The sequence below is a fragment of the Glycine max genome, chromosome 1 (genome assembly GCF_000004515.6).
Source record: "Glycine max cultivar Williams 82 chromosome 1, Glycine_max_v4.0, whole genome shotgun sequence".
Taxonomy (NCBI): domain Eukaryota; kingdom Viridiplantae; phylum Streptophyta; class Magnoliopsida; order Fabales; family Fabaceae; genus Glycine; species Glycine max.
Genome location: NC_016088.4, coordinates 4,890,522 through 4,896,950, shown reverse-complemented (window position 1 = coordinate 4,896,950; position 6,429 = coordinate 4,890,522).

Sequence of the window (6,429 nt, the reverse complement as noted above, 5' to 3'; positions counted from 1 at the left end):
AGGATAGGCTTTGCTAGTATTGAACATTTTTTTTTTTGAAAGAGCTAGTATTGAACTTAGTCCTGGTTAAAAATACATGGACTTAGGTTGACATATATACTTATTATAGGGTTTTTTTTAACCAATTTTCAACCCTACTTTTTAAGTTCTAATTAAAGCTTCTAAATGCCTTTTCCATACACGTTCAAACCATCTAACCTAAATTTTAGCATATTCTTCTAATAAGGAGGGATCAAATTATATCATTTTTATAATTTAATATAGATGGTAATTTTTATTGATCTATCATTAAATTATATTTACATATCACCAAGATAGTCTATGTCAAATTTTGTCAAAATTAAACAACAATAAAAAAATAATCAAATAATTCATATTTTAGTATATTTTAAAATGTTTATATTATATCAATTTTAATCTATAAAAATAAGATAATAAATAATTTTTTATTAATATAAAATTTTACACATGTGATTCAGGTGAATAGAACTTTTAATCCAACAATTAATTTTAAGAAAATATTATCTAATTAAAAGTTATAAAATACTATAATAATTATCAAAATTATACCTCCTCCAGTCTAATTTGATCACTTTTTTTTTTCCAATATATCAATCACAATTCACAATTTTTTCCTTTAATTATTGCATTCATTCTTAATCTTATCTTGCCTGGTATATCACTCATCAAAAGATTAGAAAAATGGGCACGTTACAAAATTTGATTCGAGAGGATGTATTTTCATTACAGATATCCCCTTCTTTTAAAAATAAAACGTCTCAATGTGCATGGTAGGGATGGGTAACACAAGGTTTAAAAAGGGTGAAAATCACGGTATGATTACTTAGCAAAAGAATACAAAGAATGGAAAGAAAATGCATTTGACAAGAAAGGAATTAAAATGAGATAAAAGGGCAATATCACGAGCCCAAACAAAACAATTTTCAATTATTTCATTTCAGCTTTCTCTAGCAAGCACTAACAAGTAAAAATCTAAACATTTGCACCCCATCCTCTCTCGCTTGTTCTTATCCTACTAGTTTTCACCTTCCCTTTTTGCCCCTCTTGCTAAAAACAACCCTCTTGAGCCATTTTTAACTTTTATCCTTATAATATCATTGAGGGTGGATTTAGGTTTTAAATTGCAAAAGAAAATAAAAATACTAACAACATATTTTCTAAGAATCTAAGACACTCTTTATTAGTTACTAAAATTTATTGAAAATAATAAAAAAAATTACATTGGTTTCATATCTTATTTAAGGAGTCCTACTCTTCATCTGTAATTTTTCAATAAATTTAACCAAAAGTAGAGTAGAGAGTGTATTAAACAAAATTACAATGAAAGTCTATAGTCATTGTTATTAATGTTTTAAATTGCAGTCATGATCGTAGTTTTGTTGTGTTTCTTGATATTGTTTGAAATTACAAACAAATATTGTAGAAGCGATTATAATTGTGGTCATATAATAGGGAGGTTGTTTTATTTTTTTCCATTTCTATATTAAAATTAAATTTCTATTTTCATATTTATTTATAGATTTTGATAATTTTTTTATAAGTTTTTAGTTTAGAATTAGAATAGTTTAGAATTCCAATATAATAAAATTTATATATTTAAAGAATTTTTGTTATAAATAATTATAACAATTATAACTTATAACATAGTAATAATAGAATTTCTAATATTTTAAATAGAAAATATAGTCTTAATGAAATATTAATATTTCATTACTATTATATTTATATTTTTATTTTATTCGATTATCACAAACACTCCAAAAACCTTGATGTCGTGGATAAAATCGCAGTCACAAATCATTTTTTTTTTAAACCTAAGACTGTGGCAGTCATATTAGAATGATCAAATGCTCATATTTCAATTACAAAACTCCACTGCATCAACCTACCAACTAATCACTTTCACCAAAGCTATTAAAATTTAATACATGTAGCTTATAGGTCCCTCAATTCCAAAGCAGTGATGATTAAGTGGGCAGTGGCAAGAGAGGATATTTTATACAACTGGGTTGGGACAACTATACATCTCCTTCAAAATGTTTGGACTAACAAATAGAGCCAAGTCCCACACTTGATCATTCCCATACTTTCCTCATCAATGGTTATCATCTGATACACTCTGTCAGTTCAAAAGAAAAGAAGCAAAATGGACCAACCTCAAGCCACAAAAAAAGGAACTGAAAACTGGGGTTACTGCTTCATTGGGACTTTTGACCATGCTCCAGCACTCCTCATTCCTAGTTTCTAATTTCCTATACATAAAATTAAAAAATAAAAATTGGTTTATTAAATTTTTATTCCTCAGACAAAAGCAAAATTATGCAGCAGTGTGTGCCTTTGTGGGTGTAATGAGAAAGAAAGAGGTGATGTCAAGTCATGTGTGAAGCAGAGAAATTGCCTGCCTCAGCCATATGAGCTGTTCTATTAAGTGCCTTCTTTATTGAAAGATGCTAAAGAAATAGACCCATTTGGAATATGACATAATGTTTTTCCAATCCTCAGTTCCTCTTTGGCACTTTGCAGAGTTCTGCTTAGCTATTAGGCCCCAACAAAGCAACCCTCACCCACTCACCCTTTTAAAGCTTATGTCAAAATCAAATTCCATTTAACACAACAACATGTAATATATATAGCATTAATCTTGTTCTCACAACTCATAGCTTATACAAAGACAACAAACATCATTCACCTAACACTAGCAACCTCCCCACAATATATATATATATATATATATATATATATATATATATATATATTAATCAAATGGTAATAATTTCATCTACTTAGAGGTCACTGTTCCGTGGCCTTTAAGAAACAGCACTATTGGTTTATAGAAATACTTATTATGCTGGCGGGAATTTAATTTAGGAAGTGAAGAAATGTCGCTTTCTTTGTTCATGACCAAAAAACCTAAGTTTCTTGATTATTATTGGATTCCCTTAGCCGTGTCTATAGGGTCTGCAACTCCAATGAAATTAAAATAGGTAATCTCAATATCTTTATGTTTGAATTCAAACAAACACTTCAATAGGAAGCTTAAGCTAGTAGTGTCACAGTCATCACAAATTTGTTGAGCACAACAATTGGAAAGATTGTTGAACAAATTTGTTGGTTTTGAACTTTGAATTGAATATTATCATCATAAAGTTTATGAAATGAGTGAACCAAAAATAAAACTTTGGTTTGATTAATGTGTGCAACAATATATATATTTGGGCATATATACGTCATGATAATAAGTAGAAAGGTACAGTGACAAGATAAGTGTATGATCACAATAGTGGTTATCTGAACGAACAGAAGCTTCTGCATATTCAGTTACGTAAAATCAGTAACATAATTTGAAGCAGTGATGAGTTGTGATAATAACATAGGATGGAAATATTATTATGATTATCTTCAAAAGGGATACAGCAAAAAGAACCAAACTATGGGAATATAAGGAGAGGGCATAGGATTCCTAAACCTTTTTCTTTTGCAAGAGCGTGCTAAGTAGAAAAGATAGGGAGAGAAAGTGAGTGAAGTGAAAATCCACAGCCAATTGAAAAGGTGGCTCTAATATCAAAAGGATGGTTCCCACAAGGATGTAGGAATCCCAAGTAGACGAGCCCCAACATCTACATAAAGCTAAAATAGATAAAATATAATAGCATGAACTTCAAATTCTGTTCCACACGTGGGGCCTTTGTTCCCTGTTTCTTTTTCATATGGGATCAATCAAAGAATTTTTTTTTTCTTTTGCTCATTGCACTAGAAATGGAAATAAAGAAAAAGGGGGGATTTTAGTAGGGACAGTACTGTTTCATGTTGTGTCAAGTTTGATTTTGGTTCATGCCACTTGTAATGCAATAAGCTACTTAGGTTAGCCAAGTTCATATTCATTCTGCAAACTTCTTCAGCAGAATTTTTTTTTCAAATTTAACTATATCTTTTAGCTTCTTTAACAATTAACCCTTATAATGTATTTAATAATTTTTTGGTGACAAAGTGGGACAACTAATGGAAACTAACAATACAACAATAAAGTCTTATCTAATTAGATGAAGTCAGCTACAAGGATCATAACATTTAGCTCAGTTAAAGACAGAAATTTTAGAGATATTATTTGTCATCAGATTCCTCTAACAGTTTCTTCTAATATCCTTTTTGTCTTCCCTCTCTTCTTCACAGGACTGAAAGTAACATTAATAATATGAAATTAAAGGGCCGGTCAATTACTTAATTGATTATTTTGTATTGTTAATAGCCCTTTCTATTAATTCTCTGGAAAAATAACTATGCCCATCAACAAAATAGGCCAAAGTGGCTCTTCTTTTCATTTGGCCAGTTTGACTTAGATTAGACACCTTTGAACTACTTATGCATTTGGCCTTGCATTAGCAAGATAAAGTGATATAGATTAGTTATCTCCATTCTTGTTCATGTTCCAGATGACTGTTAACTGAAAAGTAACCATGTGACACAACAAGGTAGTTTATAGTACTCGGAGAGAGAGAGAGAGAGAGAGAGAGAGAGAGAGAGGAAGGAGGGATAACAAACAATTATATCACTGAGGAGCATAAGTAAAAAGTTTAGCTAGATGCTTGTACTTTTTTTTTTTCTTGTTATGTGGTTGTTGAACAATTTTCATAAAATGAAACTTTATATGTAGGGTAAAACACTCTCTTTTCCAGTCTTCTTTTTGGACCTTCTTGTCCTCTTTTTTGTTAAGTCCAAATTAGTTTTAGCTAAAAGAGCATGATGAAGGAGCGTAAAAAAATCTTAACTGTGGCTTTTAGAAAGAAAAGTTGAGGGATTAAGTTGTGTTGAATAGCTTATCACTGGAATGTCAAAAGAAAGCACAAACAGCAAGACAAATTAATCTGTACTTAGCCAAAAATTAAACACAGTTCATATAGTATCCCCTATTGAAAAGGCAGTTTCACCGGACAAAGTTGTCCCCAGACACATTGCTTTTTCTTATGCAAGAATAACAAAGGACCAGAAAACGTGCTTAAGAAACCAAGTGCCTGAGATTATATGTTGTGTTCCTTCATGCATATTTGGACCCTCTATCCTGTAAATTAAAGTTGTTTTTGAAACTCTATTGTTTAATTTTATTGATATATATTGCATGTTCACATTCCCTTTGCTAGCTTTAATTTTGTTTTTTCTCCCTTTTCCACATGCTTTTTGGTTTTGTTGTATTCTATTTCTCAGAGAATTTAAGAAAGGAAATGATTACTTCCCCATTTGCGTGAGGAATAGAGAGATCACATATTATCAAAATATATAACTTTTCCAAATGTAAAACGGCTAAAGAATATTAAGGGGACCTGTATTTGGTCATAGTAAAAAACAAATGAGGCCAAGCAAAAGCAAACTTTATACTCCCATAAACCATATTGCAACACAAGAAGTTCAAAGATGGTATTCACTTTAGATTTTCAGCAGTATTCACTGTTTCAGATTGATAAATGACCATACACATAGGCTATGTATAAGGGGGTGAAAGCAAGTCATAGTGAAAAATAAAAGGTACAATTCAGATTAACCAAATCTATTCCAAATAAAAGTGACCCCCTCTGCTGTGACCTATGTGATCACAAGCAAGTGTAAAGTACGATGAGATAGTGAATAAAACCAAAGGAAGAATAGAGTAAGTTCTGGTAAAAGTAAACTAGTGCCAAATCAAATGTCTAGGGGATACTCCATTAGACCAACTAAGATGCAAGTTATCATATGGTCATTGAAATATTAGTACTTAATGATTCACATTTATTTCTTTTTGTTAAGAATATACACAGTTTGGAGAGCCTATGAAGAAAGTCCCCACGTTTTTTCTTTATGTCTTATTCATTAATTTTGATTTTTTCTTCCCTAATTTTGGGCAAAAGAAAATTTAGGGCTCAAAGATGGGGACACTTGGCGCTATGCAATTGATTGGGTGGCCGCTGGGGTTTGACATGATGAAGGGCTTATAAAAAGAATATGCATATAAGACCCTCCCTATCCAATCGAATATCAATCTCTTTGGGAACTTGGGCCTCTCCACTAAGCTCCTAATAGTCTTTGCCATCATAATATTGATTTAATTTTTGTGTCATTAGGCTCAATGCCACGGGTTGTTAATCTGTCTCTAGCTGATGATATTAGAAACTTACCAGTTTTTTTGGCTTCAATATTGGCCATTTCTACGTCACTAAACATACTTTATTATGTTCAAATTGTATCACCTCTTGGACAGATCACAAGGATGCTACACAAGCAACAATTTAATTTCTCAAACACATTCGAGAAATCTTTTGAAAAATATGTTACAGATAAGCATTGATCGATGCAAGAACCTAAAACATCAAACATCATTAATAATAGGTCCTTAATAAACCCTTCAATTAGCTAGAAAAAGCCAGTGAAATTATACCCCAT